Below are 22,632 nucleotides of genomic sequence, written 5' to 3'. Positions count from 1 at the left end.
TGAAGTATCAGTATTAGATCTTTTATTATACTTACATCTTTAGGTTTTGATTTTTCAGATTATTTTCTCTGAAAATAAGAGAAAATTGCTTTGGTAATCAGTATTGTTCTATTTTTAAGCTCATTGATTTATTCTTCTCTCCTTTCTAGAATGTTGTGGAATCCATCTATTCAGTTTAGTTTTTTTTTAATTTGGTTTTTATATGTTTAAGTTCTAAAATTTCCCTTTATTTCTTTTTTAGATCTTCTATTTCTTTGCTGAGAGTTTCTTTTCTTAATTTGTTTCAAACATATTCATAATTGCTCATTGTGCAAAAGCATCTTTATGATAGATGCTTTGTAAATCTTATCAGACAATTCTACCATCTGTGTTATCTTCATCATGGCATCTGTCGATTGTATTTTCTCATTCAATTTAAAATATCATTCTTGGTATAAAGAAAGAAAGCGTGATGTTTGATCAAAACCTGCACATTTGTGGTATTGTGATACAAGACTCTGGTTCTTATTTAAAGGTTTATGTTTTTCCAGGCCTCTTCCAACCCTATTCTGATTGGTGAAGGGGAAATGAAGTTCTGGTTATTGGTATCTGAGGTGGAACTCTGGTTCCTCCACCTGGACATTATTGATACTGGCTGTGGATGAGAAGCTCCTTTTACTACTACAATGGAGTAGAAGTTCAGATTCCCATGTTGGGCCTCCCAAAACACTGCCCTGGCTGTGAGGATCACCTTACTACTATTACCTAGAGTTGTCCTTATCTGACATCAATGGAGAGGGTGCCTTTTAATAAACCTAGTGATTGTGACAGTTCTAACTTTCCACTGGTCTTCTTGGAAATCAGTCCAGCAAAGTGGGAGAGGGATGCCTCATTACCGCCAGGCAGGCATAAAGTACCAGGCTTCCCAGTTGGTCTCCACTGACACTAGGAGGCCTTGTTATAGTCCAGTGGTGATAGAAGTTCCAAATTCCTACTCAGCCTTCTCTAATATCAAGCTGGTGCCTGGAGTGCTTCATTATAGTCTGGAAATAATGTAATCCTAAATTCCTCACTCAACATTGCTGGCACATGTGTGTGTTTTGGGGAGGTAGATGTTATAATTATTTTTTGTGGTGTGTGGCTAGAGCAGAATAGTTATTGTCTGAATGCTTTTGCCTCTCTAGGATGCCACTTTTCTATTCCTTTGGTAAAGGAGAAATGGCTTTTCTTGGACTTACTGTTCCTACTGGCATTTTCAGTTTGTCAGCTTCTGGTATTCAGACTGGAATACATGAGGCAAAAAGAAAATTCCGATCTGATTCTTGGGTCTCTAGCAACTCTCCTTTTCTGTCTCCTTCTTCTGGAGTCTTCTTATGTTTGTCTTACACATAATGTTGATGGTTTTTGCTCATACTTAGTGGGAAAAAAAAATGTAGTCTACCTCATCTTCCAAATGTGTAAGTCCCAGTCACGATTTTTAGAACTACAAACAAACAAAACCTACTACTTCTCCAGGAAAATCCTTCAGTTATTTTTTTTTTTCACATTGTCCTTATAGGTAGCCCAATTTGTGCTATTTTTATTGATCACATACTTCCAAAAGAGTCACTATTATTTCCCTTTCTAGATTATTCTAGAGGTGAGATGATGAGATCAGATTTGTGATTCTCTTTCTTCTTTCTCTCTTCCTCTCTCAAAATGGTTTTTTCCCAACCCTAAATTCAAAGGATCTTATTAGGTAACTTTCTTGGATGTATCCAATTATCTTGTATTTCACATATTTATATTACAGATGCAGTTATTGATGACTAGCTAGCTGTATTAGACGATTTTTGCACTGTCGTAAATATTTGAGGCTGGGTAATTTATAAGGAAAATAGGTCTATTTTGGCTCATTGTTCTGCAAGCTATGCAGGAATCATGGTGCCGAGATCTGCTTCTTTGAGGGCCTCAGAAAGCGTACAATCACGGCAGAAGGTGAATGGGGAGCAGGCATGTCATGTGGTGAGAGAAGGAACAAGAGAAAGGGGCGAGGTGCCACACACTTTTACACAATCAGATATCATAAGAACTAACTCTATCATGAGGACAGCACTAAGCCATTCATGAGGGATCTACCCCCATTACCCAAACACCTCCCACCAGGCCCCAACTTCAACACTGAGGATTACATTCTAACATGAGATTTGGAGGAGACAAACATGCAAACTATATCATCCAGCCTCTGGCTCCTCAAATATTATGTCCTTTTCACATTGCAAAATATAATAATCTCTTTATGGTAGTCCCCTAAAATCTTAACTTGATTTAACATAATATTCAAAGTCCTAAATCTCATCTGAGTTTCATTTCCTTCCACCTATGAGTCTGTAAAATCAAAATAAGTTATTTACTTCCAAAATACAATGGCAATATAGGCATTGGGTTAACATTTCAGTTGCCAAAGTGAGACATTGACCAAAAGAAACAAGTATTAGCCACCACACAAGTCTGAAACCCAGGTATTAAATCATAAGCTCTAACATAATCCATGACTTCATGTCCCACATCCTGGTTCAAGGGGTGGTATTCCAGGCCTTGGGTAGCCCCACTCATTTGGCTTTGAAGGGTGCAGCCTATATGACTGCTCTCACAGGATTGAATTGAGTACTTATGGCTTTTCCAGTCAGAGATGCAAGCTGTGGTTAAGCTACCATTCTGAGGTGTGGAGGGTGGTAACCCACTTCCTACAGCTACATTAGGCAATTCCCTGGTGGGAACTTTGTGTAAGGGCTCCAACCCCACATTTTCCCTTATCATTGCCCTAGTAGATTTTCTCTGTGGGGGTTCTGATCTTGTGGCAGGCTTCTGTTTGGACATCCAGCCTTTCCCACACATCCTGTGAAATCTAGGAGGAAGCCCAAATCTACTTCATTATTGCATTCTGAGCATCTGCATACTTAGCACCTTGTGGAAACCACCAAGATTTATGTCTTGCAACCAGTGGAGCAGCGACCAAGCTGTACCTGGTTCCTTTGAGCCAAAGCTGGAGGTGGAGTGGCCAGGATGCAGAGAGCAGTTTCCTGAGGCTCACCAGTAGTCTGAGTCTGGACCCTGAAACCATCCTTTCTTCCTGAACTTCTGGGCATGTGATAGAAGGGGTTGCCTTAGCAATCCCTAAAATATCATTCAGGACTTCTTCCCATTGTCTTGGCTATTCACTTCTGGCTTTCTTTTAGGTAGCTAATCACTCTAGCAAGTGATTTCTTTGAAGTCTGCTTGGACTCTGCCCCTGAAAACTAGATTTTCTTTTCTACCACATGGCAAGGGTGCAGATTTTCCACTTTTACTCTCTGATTTGCTTTAAAATATAAGTTTCAACTTTAAGTTATTTATTTGCAATCCCATCTGACAGTTGACTGTTAGAAGCAGTCAGACCACAATTTGAGTGCTTTGCTGATGCCAGATACCCTAAGTCATCACTCTTAAGTCCAAACTTCCCCAGATCACTAGGTCATGAACACAATGGAGTCAAATTCTTTGTTATGGCATAACAAGGGTAACTTTTGCTCCCATTCCCAATAAATCCCTCATTTCCAGCTGAGAATTCTTCAGCCTGGACTATTTCACTGTTCATATTACTAATAGCATTTTAGTCACAATCATTTAACCAGTCTCTAAGAAGTTACAAACTTTCCTTTATCTTTCTGCCTTTTTTTGAGCCCTTCTGACTCTTCCAACCTCTTCCCATTACCCAGTTCCAAAGTTGCTACCAAATTTTCAGGTATCTTTATAGCAATGCCTCACTCCTTGGCACCAATTTTCTGTATAAGGCTATTCTTGCCTATTGCTCTTGTTACCAATAAGATTCTCATTTCCATCTGAGACTTCTTCAGCCCTGACTTCACTGTTTGTATCAGTACCAACATTTTGGCCACAACCATTTAACTAGTCTCTAAGAATTTCCAAACTTTCCTTCATTCTCCTTTTTCTGAGCCCTTCATACCTTTCCAACCTCTCTCTATTACCCAGTTCCAAAGCTGCTTCCACATTTTCACACAATGTTATAGCACTGCTTTCCTCCGTGGCACCAGTTTTCTGTATTATGCTGTTTATGAGTTGCTATACGTACCTAAGACTGGATAATTTATAAAGAAAACAGGTTTGTTTTAGCTCACAGTTCTGCAGACTATACAGGAAACATGGTGCTGGCATCTGCACCTGGTGAGGACCTCAGGAAGCTTACATTCATGACAGAAGACAAAAGGGGAGCAGGCATATCCCATAACAAGAGAGGGAACAAGATACAGTGAAGAAGTGGCAAACACACTTTTAAACATGAGAAATCCTCACTATCACAAAGAAAACTCTAAATCATTCATTAGGGATCTGCCCCAAATGACCCAAACACCTCCCAACAGGCCCCACCTTTGACAGTGGGGATTAAATTTCAACATAAGATTTGGAAAGGACAAATATTCAAACTGTATCATTAGATATAAATATTTACTTCTGAATTATTTCTAAAGTACTCTGTAAGTAGATTAAAATATAACATGAATCTGCTTTGTTCTGAAAATAGTTAAAGATATGTATACTTCTCTTTGGGAGGCCGAGGCAGGTGGATCACAAGGTCAAGAGATCGAGACCATCCCTGTCAACAAGGTGAAACCCCGTCTCTACTAAAAATACAAAAACTTAGCTGGGCACAGTGGCGCGTGCCTGTAATCCCAGCTACTCAGGAGGATGAGGCAGGAGAATTGCCTGAACCCAGAAGGCAGAGGTTGCGGTGAGCCGAGATCGTGCCATTGCACTCCAGCCTGGGTAACAAGAGCAAAACTCCATCTCAAAAAAAAAAAAAAAAGATATGTATACTTCTTTATAAACCACAAGATCATATATTAATCTAGTTATTATTAAAATTTTATTGTTATGTATTTCAGCTTACAGTTTAAACCACCAATTTAGCCAATGAAACATACTTTTTATTGAACTCATTTAGAACTCAAAATATTTATATTAGTATTTGCAATAGTTTTCTATTACTGTAGTAACAAATTATCAAAAAGTTTTTTCCAGAAAACAAATTTGTTCTCTTATAATTTTGGAAGTCAGAAATTCTAAAATAGAATGATAGGACCACAATCATTTTGGGGAATCTGGAAGAGAATTTGTTTCTTTGTCCTTTCTAGTTTCTGAAAGCTTAGTGCATTCCTTAGCCATTTATTCAATCTTCCATTTTCAAAGCCAGCAAGATAGCATCTTCCAACTTCTTTCTCTATCCTTGGCTTCTATCACTGTCTTTCTGTCTGTGTGGGCCTCCTGCCTTCCTTTTATAAGAATTGTTGCTTTTTCATTGAGACTATTTAGTAACTAAAGATAATCTTCCCACTTCAAGATTTGTACTTAATTCTGTTTGTAAAGTCTTTTTTCCATGTAAGGTAGCATATTCAAAGGTTCTAGGAAATAAGATGGGGATATCTTTGGGGTCCATTATTCAGCCTACCAAAGTTCTAGAGACTAAAGTTATTTTTCTGTAAAGTTTCAAAATTGGAAGAAGTAACACAACTTAGAGTAGTTGCAGAACTAGATTGAGGAAATGTAGAAGTGATTTGAAGTTCACAATAGATAACATCAAAACTCCTCATAAGTTACAGTATAGCATATGACCATGATTGACTCTCATCTTTTGAGGTATTACCTGGTAAAGAGTCATAAGTGATGATCACATCTATGACTGGTTACTTTACAAGCAGTTCCCCAGTATTAAAAATTTGCTACCTTTCCACCAAACTCCTAGATTTCAAAAAACAAAAAATAAAAAATTAACACTTTGATATTAATGCAGTGTGCTCAGGCTCCTATAACACAATACTAAAGATTAGATGACTTAAACATAAATTTATTTTCTCCATTTTTACAGGCTAAGATTATGATGCTAGCAGCATTGGTGTGTGGTGAGAGCTTTATCTTTGAATTGTAGGTGATTGCCTTCTTATTATGTTTTTATCTAGCAGGGCGAGTGCACCGATGTCTCTTCCTCTTCTTATAAGATCACTTTCAAGGACACTAATTTCATCATGAGGATGACCTCCAGATCTCAACACTTAATCTAAGCCTAATAATCTCCAAATGCCATTACATTGGAGTTAACACTTCAACATACGACTAGGGGGTGAGGGGACGATTCAGTCGATAGCAAATAGAAAAAAGAAAACAGAACAAAACAAAAATAAATAAGGGGAAAATTTCCTATGTAAGACTACCTCCAAATTCTTCCAGTACCCTAAACCACAAAGCAAATAAAACTTTGTAAGTTTCTTTCTAATTTTGATATGGACCCAAAAGAATTTCAGACATTTGTGATAGCACTTTCAATGAAGAGCATTAATGATATTATAATCTCTCCTTACAAATTAATAAAAAATAATGAAAGGGTTTTACAAAAATAATATTTTAGAATATGAGACCAATGTAAATAATTAGAGAAAATAGTTTTTCTAGAGGTGAATTTCTGAAATATGCATAAACTGGTATGTTTATTGATTCACAAGAAAATATTTCTTCTATGAAGGAGGAACTAGCTAAAAATGTGTGAACAGGAGACTTTTTTTTATTTATAAGAGAACATTGTCTATAGAATTTTAAGATGTGTTGGAAGTAATAACAATGGAACAAATTTGACAAAGATCCAAATTATTTAGTATGCATTTAAATCTGAGAATCTCAAAACTCAAAAAGATCTGATGACTCTGGTTCCAGAAAAGAAAAGAGACGAGATATAAGGTACATCACGCACAGGTACAAGAAAACATTGGAATGAGAAACAGAAAAGATGGAATGGGAGTAATAACAAAGTGAAATCTAATTTCCAGAAAATTGTGGTGAGTGAAAAAAGAAGCCAGTTCCAAAAAATTACATACTATATGGTTCTATTTACATTATATTTTTTAAAGGAAACAATTTTAGAACTGGAAAATAGTTAGTGACAATCAGGAGTTCAGAATGTCCATGGGGCCGGGAGGGAGATGCACATGATTTAAAAAGGGCAATATGATGGCTCTCTCTGGTTATGAATCTGTTTTGTTTCTTGGCTAATGATGGAGACATGAGCCTGCACATGTGACAAAATTGTACAGAACTAGACACATGCATGCACAAACACACAAATGAGTACAAACAAAACTGGGAAATCTACATAAGATGGGCAGATCGCATCAATGTAGATATTCTGGTTGTGATACTGTACTATAGCTTTGCATATTACTTTTCAGGGAAAGGCTATATGAGATATTTTTGTATAATTTCTTAAAGGCACAGGGAACTCTACAATAATAACATCTCTATAAAAAGTTTCATTTAAAATTATAAATATAATAAAAGATTTATTCTTCAAAACAAAAGGAATTAACAAGTAACTGTACTATGTATTATAGGAATGTATGCTATCACCTATTTTATTACATTCATAAATTTCAAAGATAAAGATAAAATCTAATAAAATGAAATAGAAAGAAAACAAGTAGACAATTAAAGTAAAACAAAACAAAAGCAGGACAGTTTTAGTATTTGTTTTGTTTGTGATGAACAACTCTGGAGTCAGAGTTATTCTCCACAATTATAAAAGTCATAAAATGGCATTGGTCCTGTTTAAGTGATGGATTACATTTATTGATTTGTGTATGTTGAACTAGCCTTGCATCCCAGGGATGAAGCTGAATTGATCATGGCAGATAAGCTTTTTGATGTGCTGCTGGATTAAGTTTGCTAGTATTTTACTGAGGATTATTGCATCAATGTTCATCAGGAATACTGGTCTGAAATTTTCCTTTTTTTGTGTCTCTGACAGGTTTTTGGTATCAGGATAATACTGGCTTCATACAAGGAGCTAGGGGAGATTCCCTGTTTTTCTATTACTTGCAAGAGTTTCAAAAGGAATGGTACCAACTCCTTTGTAATGCTGGTAGAATTTGGCTATGAATCCATCTGGTCCTGGACTTTTTTTGATTGGTAGGCTATTAATTACTGGTTCAATTTCAGAACTTGTTATTGGTCTATCAAAGGATTTGACTTCTTTCTGGTTTAGTCTTGGGAAGGTGTATGTGTCCAGGAATTTATCCATTTTTTCTAGATTGTGTAGTTTATTGGCATAGAGGTGTTTATAATATTCTCCTACGGTAGTTTGTATTTCTGTGGGATCAGTGGTGGTATCCCCTTTATTATTTTTTATTGTGTCTATTTGATTCTTATCTCTTTTCTTCATTATTAGTCTGGCTAGCAGTCTATCTATTTTGTTAATCTTTTCAAAAAACCAGCTCCTGGATTCACTGATTTTTTTTAGAGTTTTTCATGTCTATCACCTTCAGTTCTTTCCTGATCTTAGTTATTTCTTGTCTTCTGCTAGCTTTTGAACTTGTTTGCTCTTGCTTCTCTAGTTCTTCTAATTGTGATGTTAGGGGTCAATATTAGATCTTTCTGGCTTTCTCTTGTGGGCATTAAGTGCTATAAAATTTCCTCTACATACTGCTTAAAATGTATCCCAGAGATTCAGGTACAATGCTATACCCATCAAGCTAGCATTGAGTTTCTTCAAAGAATTGGAAACAACTATTTTTAATTTCATATGGAACCATAAAGAACCCTCATAGCCAAGAAAATCCTAAGCAAAAAGACCAAGCTGGAGGTATCACGCTACCTGACTTCAAACTATACTACAAGGCTACAGTAACCAAAAGAGCATGGTATTGATACCAAAACAGATATATAGTCCAATGGAATAGAACATGGCCTCAGAAATAACACCACACATCTACAACCATCCAATCTTTCACAAACCTGACAAAAATAAGCAATGGGAAAAGGATTCCCTATTTAATAAATGGTATTGGGAAAACTGGCTAGCTATATCCAGAAAGCTGAAACTGGATCACTTCCTTATAATTTATACAAAATTAACTCAAGATGGATTAAAGACTTAACAAAAGATAAGACCTAAACCATAAAAAGCCTAGAAGAAAACCTAGCCAATACCATTCAGAACATGGGCATGGGCAAAGACTGCATGACTAAAACACCAAAAGCAACTGCAACACAAGCCAAAATGGACAAATGGGATCTAACTAAAGAGCTTCTGCACAGCAAAGGAAACTCCAGAGTGAACAGGCTACCTACACAATGTGAGAAAAATTTTGCTATCTATCCATGTGACAAAGGGCTAATTTTCAGAATCTACGAGGAACTTAAATAAATTTACAAGAAAAATAACAACCCCACCAAAATGTAGGCTAAGGATATGAACAGACACTTTTCAAAAGAAGACATTTATGAAAACCAACAAATATGAAAAAACAGTCATTATCACTTGTAGAGAAATGCAAATCAAAACCACAATAAGATACCATCTCACCCCAGTTAGAACAGCAATCATTAAAAAGTCAGGAAACAACAGCTGCTGGAGAGGATGTAGAGAAATAGGAATGCTTTTACTTTGTTGGTGGAAGTGTAAATTAGTTCAACCATTGTGGAAGACACTGTGGCAATTCCTCAAGGATCTAGAACCAAAAATACCATTTGACCCAGCAATCTCATTACTGAGTATATACCCAAAGGATTATAAATCATTTTACTATAATGACACATCCACACGTGTGTTTATTACAGCACTGCTCACAATAGCAAAGACTTGGAACCAACCCAAATGCCCATCAGTGATAGACTGGATAAAAAAGATGTGGCACATATACACTATGAAATACTATGCAGCCATAAAAAAAGATGAGTTCATGTTCTTTGCAGAGACATGGATGAAACTGGAAACCATAATTCTCAGCAAAGTAACACAGGAACAGACAACCAAACATGTTCTCACTCATAAGTGGTAGTTGAACAATGAGAAGGGAGGGGAACATCACACACGAGGGCCTGTCAGGGGATGGGGTCTAGGAAAAAAACCTAATGTAGATGACGGGTTGATGGGTGCAGCAAACCACCATGGCACGTGCATACCTATGTAACAAACCTGCATGTTCTGTACCTGTATCCCAGAACTTAAAGTATAGTATATAATTAAAAAGTTGCCATATTATGTTAATATTAAATAATTAAACCACATTTATTTTCTTTCCTTAAGCATTATGTAAAATTAGAATATACTGTGTTCATCTCAATCTCCCATGTCATCAGTTTACTCTTAAATTGTATTACTTCTAATTCAAGTGTATTTTTAGACTTATTTTGAGTTTAACATTCATATTAATAGAAACTGTTTAGACTTAATTCCAAATTCTTCTTGGTTTCAATATCCAAGAGATTTTACTTTAAACAACATTTTGATTACTGAATGCTTTTTTCCATGTATAATACTGTAATATTTTTTCAATTATTGATTTTCAGAAAGTTCAAATAGATGAAGAGTTTATGTGTCAGTGGACCACAAAATACAGCTTTTCCCTCATCTATGGAAACTAATTTTACTGCTGAAGAAATGCTTGAGTCACTTGTTTTTAAAAGTTTATATTTATATGTTATTTTATGACTTTTTTTATACTTTAAGGTCTGGGATACATGTGCAGAATATGCAAGTTTGTCCCATAGTTATACACATGCCATGGTGGTTTGCCGCACCCATCAACCCATCATGTACATTGGATATTTTTCCTAATGCTGTCTCTCCCCTATACCTCAGCCCCTGACAGGCCCCAGTGTGTGATGTTCCCCTCCCTGTGCTCATATGTTCTCATTGTTCAACTCCCACTTATTAGTGAGAATGTGGTGTTTGGTTGTCTGTTCCCATGCTAGTTTGCTGAGAATGATGGTTTCCAGCTTCCTGTATGTCTCTGCAAAGGACATGAACTCATCCTTCTTTGTGGCTGCACAGTATTCTATGGTGTATATGTGCCGCATTATCTTTATCCAGTCTATCACTGATGGGCATTTGGGTTGGTTCCGAGTCTTTGCTAATGTGAACAGTACTGCAGTAAACATACGTGTGCATGTGTCTTTATAGTGGAACAATTTATAATCCTTTGGATATATACCCAGTAATGGGATTGCTGGGTCAATGGTATTTTTGGTTCTAGATCCTTGAGGAATTGCCACAGTGTCTTCCACAATGGTTGAACTAATTTACACTCTCACATTTCTCCACATCCTCTACAGCATCTGTTGTTTCCTGACTTTTTAATAATGGCCATTCTAACTGGTGTGACATGGTATCTTATTGTGACTTTGATTTGCATTTCTCTAATTACAAGTCATGATGACCTTTTTTTCAAATGTTAGTTGGCCACATAAATGCCTTCTTTGGAGAAATGCCTGTTCACAACCTTTGACTACTTTTTAATGTTTTTTTTCCTTGTAAATTTGTTTCAGTTCCTTGAAGATTCTGCATATTAGCCCTTTGTCATATGGATAGATTGCAAAATTTGTCTCCCATTCTGTTGGTTGCCTGTTCACTCTGATGTTAGTTTCTTTTGTTGTACAGAAGATCTTTAGCTTAATTAGATCCCATTTGTCAATTTTGGCTTTGGGGCAACATATTTTAATTGAACTGAACTCATTAGAATAAAGCAATAACAACAACAAAAATAATACCCAGAATAAGAGAAAACAAAGTTTGCCATCACTCAAGAAAAAAAAAATCAATGGACTTTTAAAACTATAAAGTACAGTATTTTTTAAAGTAATGAATATATATTAGTTATGATAAAAAATGACAATAATGTTTACTAGAAACAATAAAAAATAACCACAGTAAGCTTTCTGCAGCTTATAGGAGAATCACTACAATCTAAATAAAATGATATTTAAAAATAAATTCATGTTAACTTCTAGATTTGTCAGTGACAATACAGCTGGTCTTGGACTTACTCTACTATTCTGGAAAATTCTAAAATTCAACAAACCTGTCAAGGGGCTCTTTTCATGTATTTGAGAACAGACAGCACGGGGCTCTGAGACTTGAAGAAGGGATGCCTCAAAGGTGAGCTCTGCACATATCATCACCTGGCTTCTGGTTCAAGTCATTCCTAACCCTTGGAAGTACAGCCCAAAGAAGCAGCAGCAGTCTTGTTGGACAGAACAAACAGATCAAAAAAGTGACAAAGTGGTGGCTATTTGTGAGGAACAACACCTAATATGAAGGGTTGCAGTGAAGAAGATTCAGAAATCTGTGTAGTGGAGCTCTTTGTTCTTTGACTGAATCCTAAACTACACATTTAAAGAACAAGATTTTGTAATCATTAGCAGGTAACATCTGAGAATTAAACAGAGTTTTGAAGTGAATTACTGAGGAGTTATTTACATTTCAAGCTTTCATCAACTAGAAAAAAATGTAAGAATAAAAATCATTATATAAAAAAAGAGTTGCACACAAATTCTGAAAACACACCTAAAATAGAACCACCTCCCCAACCTAAAACTAAGTTTAGACAGGATCAAAGTGATCCAACAGTAATAGAAATTCCCTCCAGAACAACTCAATAATCTATAATAGAAGATAATACAATCCAGTTTTTATAATATATCATCTGTAACATCTATATATAATAAAAATACCTACTTATTTGCCTACTTAAAAAGAGGCAAATAGGACTTCCAATCAGAAGTAAAATAAATACAGGTAAGCTAAGTAAACTTACAGATGACACTGATATTAATATTAGCCGACAGGGACTTTAGTATAACAATTGGATATTTTAAAATAGTTTAGAGAAAAACTGGAAAAAAATTGGTGAAAAAAATGGAGACATTAAAAAAAAAGGAATCCCTAAATAAAAGATGCAAATGGAAACTTTAGAGAGAGAAATATGATATCTTTATAAAACAATTTTAATTGGAAATAGAAGACTGGACAAAGCAAAATAAATACTGAAATGAAATAAAATCAATATAAATTGTACAAACTGAATTACAAACAGAAAAATAATAATAAAACATTAGAGTACCTGAGACCTGTGAGAATAAATCAAAATAGCAAATCTAGAGATGGCTGGCATTCCAGAAGGAGAGGAGAGAAAACATACAACAGAAATTTTCCAAAATTCATGAAAAATGTCAACTGACTGATTCAAGAACTTAATGAACTCCAAGCAGGATAGATACAAAGAAAACCGCCACCAAATGCAATACGGTCAAGCTGATGAAATTCAAAAATGCAAGAACATTAAATTAGGTCATGAAAAATAAATACAATGAATTCTGAGGGAAAAAAAAAGTACTGTGGTTTCCCCCTTTGTCAGATCGATGGAAGCAAGAAAAATGCAACATTTTAAACATGCTGAATAAATAAATTTCAAATCCTACATTACTTTAAAATTGATAGTGAAATAACACTTTTCAAGAAATATAAACTTCAAAAGAATTTTGTACTGGATACAAGAAATTTGCGAAAATACAAAAGAAGTGTCTTTATTTTGAAGGGAAATAATCCTAGGTGAAAGCCTGGATAATCCTTTCTTCCACAGAAAGGAAGACAAATGGAAATCATAAATATGTGGATAAATACAAAAGAGTATTTAAAATTATTTAAAATATTATTGATTGCTTAAGTCTAAATCAATATGAATATGGTGGAAATTATATGTACAATAGCATAACTGTATATAAAGAAATAAATGAAATTAATTAATTGCAAAGTGCTTACATTATTAGTGAAGTAGTATATTTATTAGTGTTGACTGTAACAAATTGTAATCCCTAGAGTAACTTTAAAAAAATAGTGCAAAGGGGAATAGCTGAAAAATCCAATAGAGCAAACAATGTGGAACGCAAAAGTGCAGATGTTTCCTGACTTATGATGGGATTATGTCATGATAAACACATTCTTTGTTGAAAATATAAGCTGAAACTGCAATTAATATGCCAACCTACTTAACAACATACCTTAGCCTAACCTACCTTAAATGTGCTCAGCATACTGACCTAGTCTATGGTTGGGCACAATCATCTAAGACAAAGTATATTTTATAATAAATGGTTTAATACATTGTGTAATTTACTGATAAACACACTGAAAGTGAAAAACAGAATGACTGTATCACTTTTGCACTATCATAAAGTAAAAAAGTAGTAAGTGGAACCATTGTGTGTCGGGAACCACCCCTATTTGTTTATCTCAAAAGAAAGTAGGAAAGGAAGAAAGGAGCAGATGAGACAATTAGAACAAATTTTTTAAATGGATGAACATTTTACTTATGTAAATTTAGCATATTTTGAGTAGCATATCTATGAAGGTTCTTAATGCCATTTTTATATTTTCAAATTAGAAAACAAAATGAAATAAAAAACTTTAAAAGCATCATTCTACTGCACTTTGAAAAACAATGCTCTGTAGTTAATAGGTTTCAAACATCAGAGAATCAATATCTAATATTTAATTTAGTATATCTCATTTATGCATACACTATAGGAAATATATTAGTAAGAATAAGAAGCACATAAATTCATTATACTTAAAATCCTATTGCTAAGATAGAGACTAACATATCTGGAGGCATTTAAAAGGTATTATAATTATTTTTAATTGGATGGATTTTCTTTTAGTTGGGCTAACTTCTATAATTTCCAAGTTCTATGGTTTCTTTTATCCATAATTTGAAATCTATGATTCACATACTTGTGATTATAAAATAAAATGGGTTGAAATTTTAAAACATACATATATGATTCATTATTAGATTTCATGAATACATTATGCTACCTCATGTTTCTGAATCAAAGCACAGAGAATATAGAAACTGAATGTACTCAGGTAACATTTTTCTAATACAAAACTCAATTTCCTCCTGAGATGAATGAAGAGCTCATGGTGAATGCTTATGAAAAATGCCTCAAAAGTTATGTATGAGATTTTATTCTTTTCACAACAGTAGAAAGGCTCTCTAGTGAGAAAATGTGAAGTTAATATATCCTGTTTTTCAATACATCCTGTGTATCTGCAATTCTCTGTTCTTTTAGCCAACTTTCTAAACGAGAAGAAAATTGATTTTTCAGACAAAAAAAGCAAGTGCACATTAGACAGATTGTAAGCATAGCTGCAGACAGAGCTAACTAAATTATTTGTATAAGTTTCTAAGAAATATGTAAATACACTACATGTGCTATCTTCTCATAATCCATTTAGAAATATTTGGTCTCTGTTGTTTTTAATTATTCTTCCTCATCTGTATTCCACCTTCTCACATTTAGGCACAGCCTAGTGAATGTCCATACTTTACCATTTTATGTTAGAGATCTCCAGGCATATTGCATTCCTTATGATAAAGCATCTGTAGGGTCACATGTGGGACATTTGTTGAATGATATGGAGATTTTATGACTTGCAAATTTACTTGATGCTATATTTTTTTCCCAAATGAAGAAATAGCATATACTGTACTTTTCTTTTTCCTTCCAAGTGAAGTTCTTTGTTCCCAGAACAGCAACCTGTCTGGATCAGACCTTAACCACTCACCTTCTTCCAGAACGGTGCAATATTTTCTCTATTAATAGATTACTGCAGTCTTGTAGAGGGCACATCTCTGTAATCTGTTAAGTTCCACAGCTTTGCCCCAGCTGTCAAGATCTGCTCCACTGTTCCTTTCTCCCTGATGTAATAGATCAATCAAGGGCTATGGGTGATGATCCATGAGATCTGCAATGTTTGCTGAGCATCCAGCGTGAATTAGGTACTTGAGCAGCTACAAAAAAAAAAAAAAAAAAAAATTACATTTTTCTCTTGACATTAAAAATCATAGAGGTGATGGGAAAAATGAATTAGAACAAAGTATGTTCTAAAGTATACAAGGTGATACATTAAAACTGCCACAGACAATATCTTATTATAGAAGACAAGAACATTTACTCTTACCTGGTAAAATTAGGGAGAAGAATTATAATGTTTGCTTTTTTATTGTGATTGACTTCTTATATCAAGTAGGAATAGTTAAAAATAACATCCAAACTTTCAAAATTTTCTGACTCAGAACTTCTGACCCTATCTTCAGTTCACATTTTCATATTGAGAAGTCACCAGAGAAAGATGAAGCCCATACATCTTTTGGAATCTGCAACAAAAATTCAATTTTTAGACTTTTACTTGAATAGGATTTTGCCGGCTAGGTATGTTTCTATTTAAACAAACAAACAAAAACCCATAATGTCTGCAATGTAGTCATTACATATTCATAACCAATCACCAAGTTAATGTGTGTTATCATAAAACAGAAGTCAGATAGGCAACTGAAGAGAGCAATGTCTTCAGCCATTACCACTATAAAATTTTGCTTGTCTAATGCGGAGGTGCTCTTGCTAACAAAATGATTAGTCATACTTCTATAACATTGGTTATTTAGCATATTACTTTTTCCTTGAACCAGTGCCCTACAAAAGAGGAAGCAGAAGATTGTGTGTTGGCTATGTGTGGACTGAGATTTTGTGATCTCCCCTTAGAGGCACACACAATGTATAATTGTGATATCTGTAACGATTTTACCAAAGTGCACTTGTACCAGTAGGGAAGACAAACTGTTATCTTTACCTTCTCGGGGTAGCATATAGATCAACAACGAGAGAAAAGCATATACATTTATTTATTATAAGTTTTATGTGATTTGGGAGCTCTCATAAGGAAATAAAGACCCAAAAATGCTGTTAGAGTTGAACCCTTGTGTATTGAATTAAACAAGGAGTAGTAAATTATGAAAATGACAAAGCAATGCAAAGTTGAGTGGAGAAATTGTTAGAAAGATAAGTTAGTGTAACAAGGTTGGTTTGTACAAATTTCTCTTAACCTCAACTTCCTATTGATATTTTCCTTCTGATCATGAAGAAAAGGACATTTTTCACAACAGATTTTTATCTCCTGATTTTAAGAAACAGCATGACATTCAGAGTGATCTTCTTGCACCTGCTGTTTTTCAAGTCCTTACCTCAAAATAGTCGTTATGCCAGAGTGACATATTTTGGGATGGCATATTCCTTACTCCTTCAGCACAAATGTAGTAGGAAAGTCCACAAATGTTTATTGCAATTGCTATTTAAAGACATTAAATCTGCAACTGTCCTTCTGGATTTGTTGATACGAATGCATATCTTTTCCTAAGAGTTTAATTCAAAAGAAAAAAAATGAATGGGCTATTAAGGAGATATATATTTCAGCTATGTGAAATGCCCATGAGACTTCTGATTGTTTTTAGATTAATGCTAGTTTTATGCTAAAAGGAGCACTAGATTCTCACTCACAAAACCAGAATCTGAGTCCAAACTTCAGTTTTAAATATCTGAGATAATGGAAATAATCATGTGTGGTCATAGTCCAGTGCAATTCTGAGATCTAGGATATTTTCCCTGAGATTTCTGAGGCAGCTCTGTATCATTATGTATTATTATGCATCATAATGTATTATACATTCCCTATAGGTATTGGCTAGTTCAAGTGCATTTCACTTATTCATAGCTTTCATGGTTGAATTTCTCCAAATAGATAAATTATTTGAATATAATACAATATACTATGCTATATATAGTTACAGGCAGATACACTAATAATAATAATATATGTAGAACAAATACGTGCCATTCTATTAATGATACTTAGAAAAGAGACCAGATGAGAAGAAATCAAAGGCACATTCCATAATCAACATGGAAACCATACAAATAAGAGAGAAATGTACACATTTTTAAAATGAATTAAAATAATGTGAAACATAGTTGATGGATTATTTAAAAATTCTTTCCTTGAATTATTTTCAATCAAAGATGTATTTTTTCAGTATAAAACTTCTAATGAATAATCATAATAAATGGCTGAAAAGAGTCTATTTCAAAGTGTTGGGTGAAAAACTAATGGTTAACTCTTGACCTTTCCAATTATGCTGTCACAAAGAAAGAGGAAATAATCAGAAACAGAGTTGTGCTGCACAGCTACACAATAGCTCTGTTGTGAGAGTGAACTATCCTTGGCTTGTAACTGAGCATGAGTCTCTGGATAGTGTCAAGACCTTTTAAATGTCAGAATTTTTTGGCTCTAGGCCCCTTCTGTCTATTCGACATGGCACATTGTGTCTGGATTGCAACAGATGGATAGTTGCTACTTTAAAAATGTCCTGAATACTCCCTTATCATCATAGATAGCAATCAGTGTATGAAGAAAGATTAACAGAGGTTTGAAAGTTCTGAAGAAGAGCTCAGTTGGAATTTTGGACTTCTATTAACCTCATGGTGGAAATGTATTAAGACCTAAACCCTGTAACAGACTTCAAGTAAATATTTGAACTTTACTGGACGTTTTAAGAGAATATAAGTAATTTTAAAGACACAATTCTTATTTTAACCATATATTTTTTCTATATATTTGATTCCCATTGTTGGAAAATGTTAATAATTAAAATTTAACAAATGAAATTGCTTATAAAAACTTTGATTTCCTGATTTAAGTCTGTTAATCTCTCCCTTTCTTTTTTCCCAAATAAATTGAATCCATGCTCAATTTATTGAATTCAGGAATGCTGAACCTTAGATTCAGAAAATATAAATATTCTTTTTATATCAAAGATTTCTTAATAAAAGGAATTTCCTACAAGTGCTTATTGAAACATACATTTATTTTAAGATAGAAATATTTCTATTTTCCTTTAAAACTATTTTAATATACTACAATATTTCTCCCAAAGTTAATAACTTTTATGTATGAGTCTAATTATCTCTGTCTTTTAAGAGCTTAGTTTCTAGAACCAACAGTGAATAAAATTTGAGACAAATTTTATGATTTTTCCAAATTTTACCTAGTTATCAAAAATATGTGATGTTTAGTGGTAATGCGAAATAAGACTCCATCTTGGGTTTAGGTATAATACATTGGGAAAAAAGGAAGAAGTGAAAAATTACACGATGTAACTTTTGGTTAAGCATTTGAAACAATTATTTTCCTTTCATGATCTTCCTTTGTGTATTCACTTGAAGAAAAATTTAACTGTATCTTAGCCAAGTATACAGGTGCAAGTTGTGGAAAATTCAAGTTAGAAATACTTTTGTTTTATAAGAACATAATTTGATACCAAATTATTTACCCTTAAGTATATGCCGAGGATTATTAGTGACTTTATTTTTTTTCTTCTAAGGACTGAGGTTAAATATGAACTAACATATAAAATGCTATCACATAAGTCATTTTACAAGGCAGTATTTATACAAATATTACAAAATGGTATTATGTAAAACTTTCTGAACTTAACCAAAAAATAGTTGTTCCTTTTTTAAAAGGAAAACATCAATGGAGATTATTAAGGCACAAACAAATGTTTATGTTTTTACTTATGAATCTTTCTTCTAATATCATGGCTTTATACATAACTGATAAAAATGACAAATTAAGGTACCTAGATTGCTGTAACAGTCACTTATTGACTAACTATGCTTCCAAAAGTTTTATTATAAGACTGGAATAAATAAAGTTTATATAGCTCTTTAGTGTTTGTAAAACACAAAATACATATTAGCTTTTACAAGATTTTTTATGCCTTCTTGCCTTTTTCTTTATTTTTGTACTTTCAGAAAAGTTGAGTTAATTATACTTTTCTATTCGTAACTCACAATAAATTTACTGCACTTATGAGCATACATATGTATATGGTATAAGGCAGAAATTCAGCTTTATTATCTTTAACATTATATGAATCCCCCAACGACATCTATTAAAGTTATCTGTATTTTTCTCCCTTTATCATATACTATTTATACATATAAATAAATAGAGAGAGAGAGGTTTTTTTTTTTTGTTTATTCTACTTCATCAATCTATTTGCTGTTTCTAAACTAGTTCCATGTTGTTTTGAGTACTAGGAATTTGTTGCATGTACTGGAGCATACACTGTCATCCTATTATCTAATAAGGTGAGTCTTTCTTTTTCCTTTAATTTTGCTTTGATAAAAACCCATTTGTGTATTTTTGGACATTTTCCGAAGACTAATTACCTCTTCTAAAATATGTAATTTTGTTTTGTACTGGATGTTTTTAGAAAATAAACTTTTTATATTTAATTACTGATATTATCTTTCTATCTTAATGCTTTCTCTTGGATTTATGTATCTGCTAATTAGACTATTTACTCCAAGTATGATTTTTAAATAATTGTAGAATTCAACTTCAGCAGTTTTATCTATCTTAGAATATCTTGATTGTACTCTCACATTTAGAAAACTATTTTATCTTGCTGAGTGCCAAGGCTCTTGCCTATAATCCCAACCATTTGGGAGGCCAAGGCAGGCGGATCATGAGGTCAAGTCCGAGATCAGTCTAGCCAACATAGCAAAACCCCGTCTCTACCAAAAACACAAAAAATTAGCTGGGCATGGTGGTGTGCACCTGTAATCCCAGATACTCGGGAGGCTGAGGCAGAAGAATCACGTGAACCCAAAAGGCAGAGGTTGCAGTGAGCCAAGATGGCGCCACTGCATTAGGAGACAGTGGGAGACTCCGTCTCAAAAAAAGAAAAAAATTATTTTATCTTAAAGCAAAAGTTTATGTTTCAAATTGTCTTTAATGCTTTGAAAATATTACTCAATTTTATTATTTATTCTAATTTATATTTTTCAAATATTATGGCAATATATTTCTATTATTTTGTGGAGAATCTTTCTCTTTTTGGAATATTTCAAATTACTTTTGATAATCCCTTGGTTTTATTTTCATTGTGAAGTGTCTAGGTACAGACTTGCTTCAGGTATCTGGTTAGTTCCCTATTAGTCTTTTTAATCTGAAATTCATTATTATTAATTGTTGCAACTCTGCAGTTCTTTTTCTTAATATTCTTCCCCTTACATTTACTTTCTTCATATCTTAAGAATTCCAATGACATAGATGTTAATATGTTAATTTGTTTCTTTTGTTTTTGCACATTTTAAAATGTTACTTTACCTTTCTGATGCTTTTATTTATTTATGTATACAGTTAGTTATTTTTAAGAGTTTCTCACCTTGTATTCTAGGTTACTAAATTATTCTTTATCCATAAATGTTTGCTTATTCATTCCATCATCATAGCTTCATGTTAATAACTTCATGTTCATTGTTACCTATAATTCCTATCTCTTTGATAATATTTAATTATCCAATCTTTATCTTAGTTCTATAAACTCTCATTGTACTCGTACAAGTTGAACAGTTATTTGTTAATTATATACCTGGTAATTATAATTATTTCTGTTATTTTCTGCCAATTAGCTTCTTTTCTTATGAGACTATCAAGTACTTTGACTGGAAATGTATACTGCAGGAAAATTTCAAAGCTTTAGGACTAACTTTTGCCCTTATCACTATGTTTAAGTTTTTGGGCATGTGTGTGTGTTTGTATGCACATGTGTACAGGGATTACATATAACAGAGAACCACCCCTATTGGCCATTCTGTTTCCAAACCTCAATCCTTCTACTTCCCTTAGTAACATTTTGAACTTCCACTACCAATGATCTTGTTTTCCAAGAGCTGTTATTATTTTAAGAAAGGTCCTTTAGCATTGGTGCGTGAGTGCGTGTAAGCATTGGTGTGAAAGCTGTGTTTGTGGGAATGAGGAGGTGGTTAGCACCACACATTATTATCTGCTCATCTGTCCAGTGAGCCTCTGGTTTCTTTGTGTTGTCCTGCTTAGCATGGGGGCACAGAAATTGACTACATATAATGCTTTCCCCAAACCATTTTCTTTACTGTCACATATATATACACACGTGTGTATATATATACATGTATATGTGTGTGTATATATATATACAAGTCACAGATGAATTTTTTCTCCTCAGGAGATTTTTTATAATTTTTATTGTAGGTTTTTACTTTCCTCGGATCCATTTGCTTCTCTCTCATTTAGTTGACTTCTTCAGTGCTCCGATGTGAGAGGAAGACAGAAGCCCATATGAGCAATTAATTCTTCTAAGAATGTTTTCCTAATTACTTTAAAAATAAGTTCCTACCATGTGAAATGTTGGTGCTGAAAGGGCAGAAACTATATTTGATTGCTTCATTCAATATCCACTTCACTTAGTATACCACGTGGACTTGGTAACACTTTCACGAAATAAATAAATTGATGCATAAATGTGTAATGGAGTGAACTAATATAAATTTTTAAACATAGAAAACATATTTAAAAAGTATGATATCTGAATATTGACTAAAAATTCCATGTCTCACCATGAAATACATTTATTTCTGCATGATGATGATATATGGGTACAGATGAAAATTACATAGTGCTTCTTAATTCCTATGGAAAAATAGTGTCTTTAGCATCTCTGAATACTGCTCAGCCTCAGGTACTTGGTTCTTAAATAAAATCTTTGTCTCTCTCTTTCTCCTTTCACTTTACTTAAAGTCAAATGAATGTTGTTCATGATCATATCTTGCTTTTGACTCAAATACATTCACAATCTTATAATGTTGAAATTAGCTAGGCTATTTCTGAAGCCTGATGCCTTCTTTTGTCTATACTAAAGTGTAATTTAAGCCTTGCCCTTTCTTATGACTTCTGTTTTTTATCATCTATTGCCTGCTTGGTTTTCTATAATATCCTCTCCATGAGACATGAGATTCAGGCCTGGGATATTGTAGTGAGGAAGAGAGAAAGAGAATGGCAACCCCTGAGTTCCAGGAGTCGGCCTGCTAGTAGTAACAGCTAAGTCTTGGTGGTGTTATGGGCTGTCC

The 22,632-nt window shown here is 33.8% G+C and overlaps 1 long non-coding RNA gene across 1 annotated transcript in view; it reads right to left on the bottom strand.

Annotated features, from left to right (window-relative positions):
• Positions 1-15,988, bottom strand: part of LOC135274155 (uncharacterized) — a 54,678-nt gene extending 38,690 nt beyond the window's left edge. The window contains exons 1-2 of the long non-coding RNA XR_010341934.1: positions 15,806-15,988; positions 15,410-15,635 (exon numbers count right to left, since the gene is read on the bottom strand). This is a non-coding gene — a long non-coding RNA (uncharacterized LOC135274155). The remainder of the gene's footprint in view (positions 1-15,409; positions 15,636-15,805) is intronic.
• Between the last annotated feature and the right edge of the window lie 6,644 nt (positions 15,989-22,632).

This window comes from Aotus nancymaae, unplaced genomic scaffold, assembly GCF_030222135.1.
Source record: "Aotus nancymaae isolate 86718 unplaced genomic scaffold, 86718_ANA_hifiasm-v0.15.2.pri h1tg000011l, whole genome shotgun sequence".
In the NCBI taxonomy this organism is placed as follows: domain Eukaryota; kingdom Metazoa; phylum Chordata; class Mammalia; order Primates; family Aotidae; genus Aotus; species Aotus nancymaae.
This window is presented reverse-complemented; position numbering and strand designations above follow the sequence as displayed.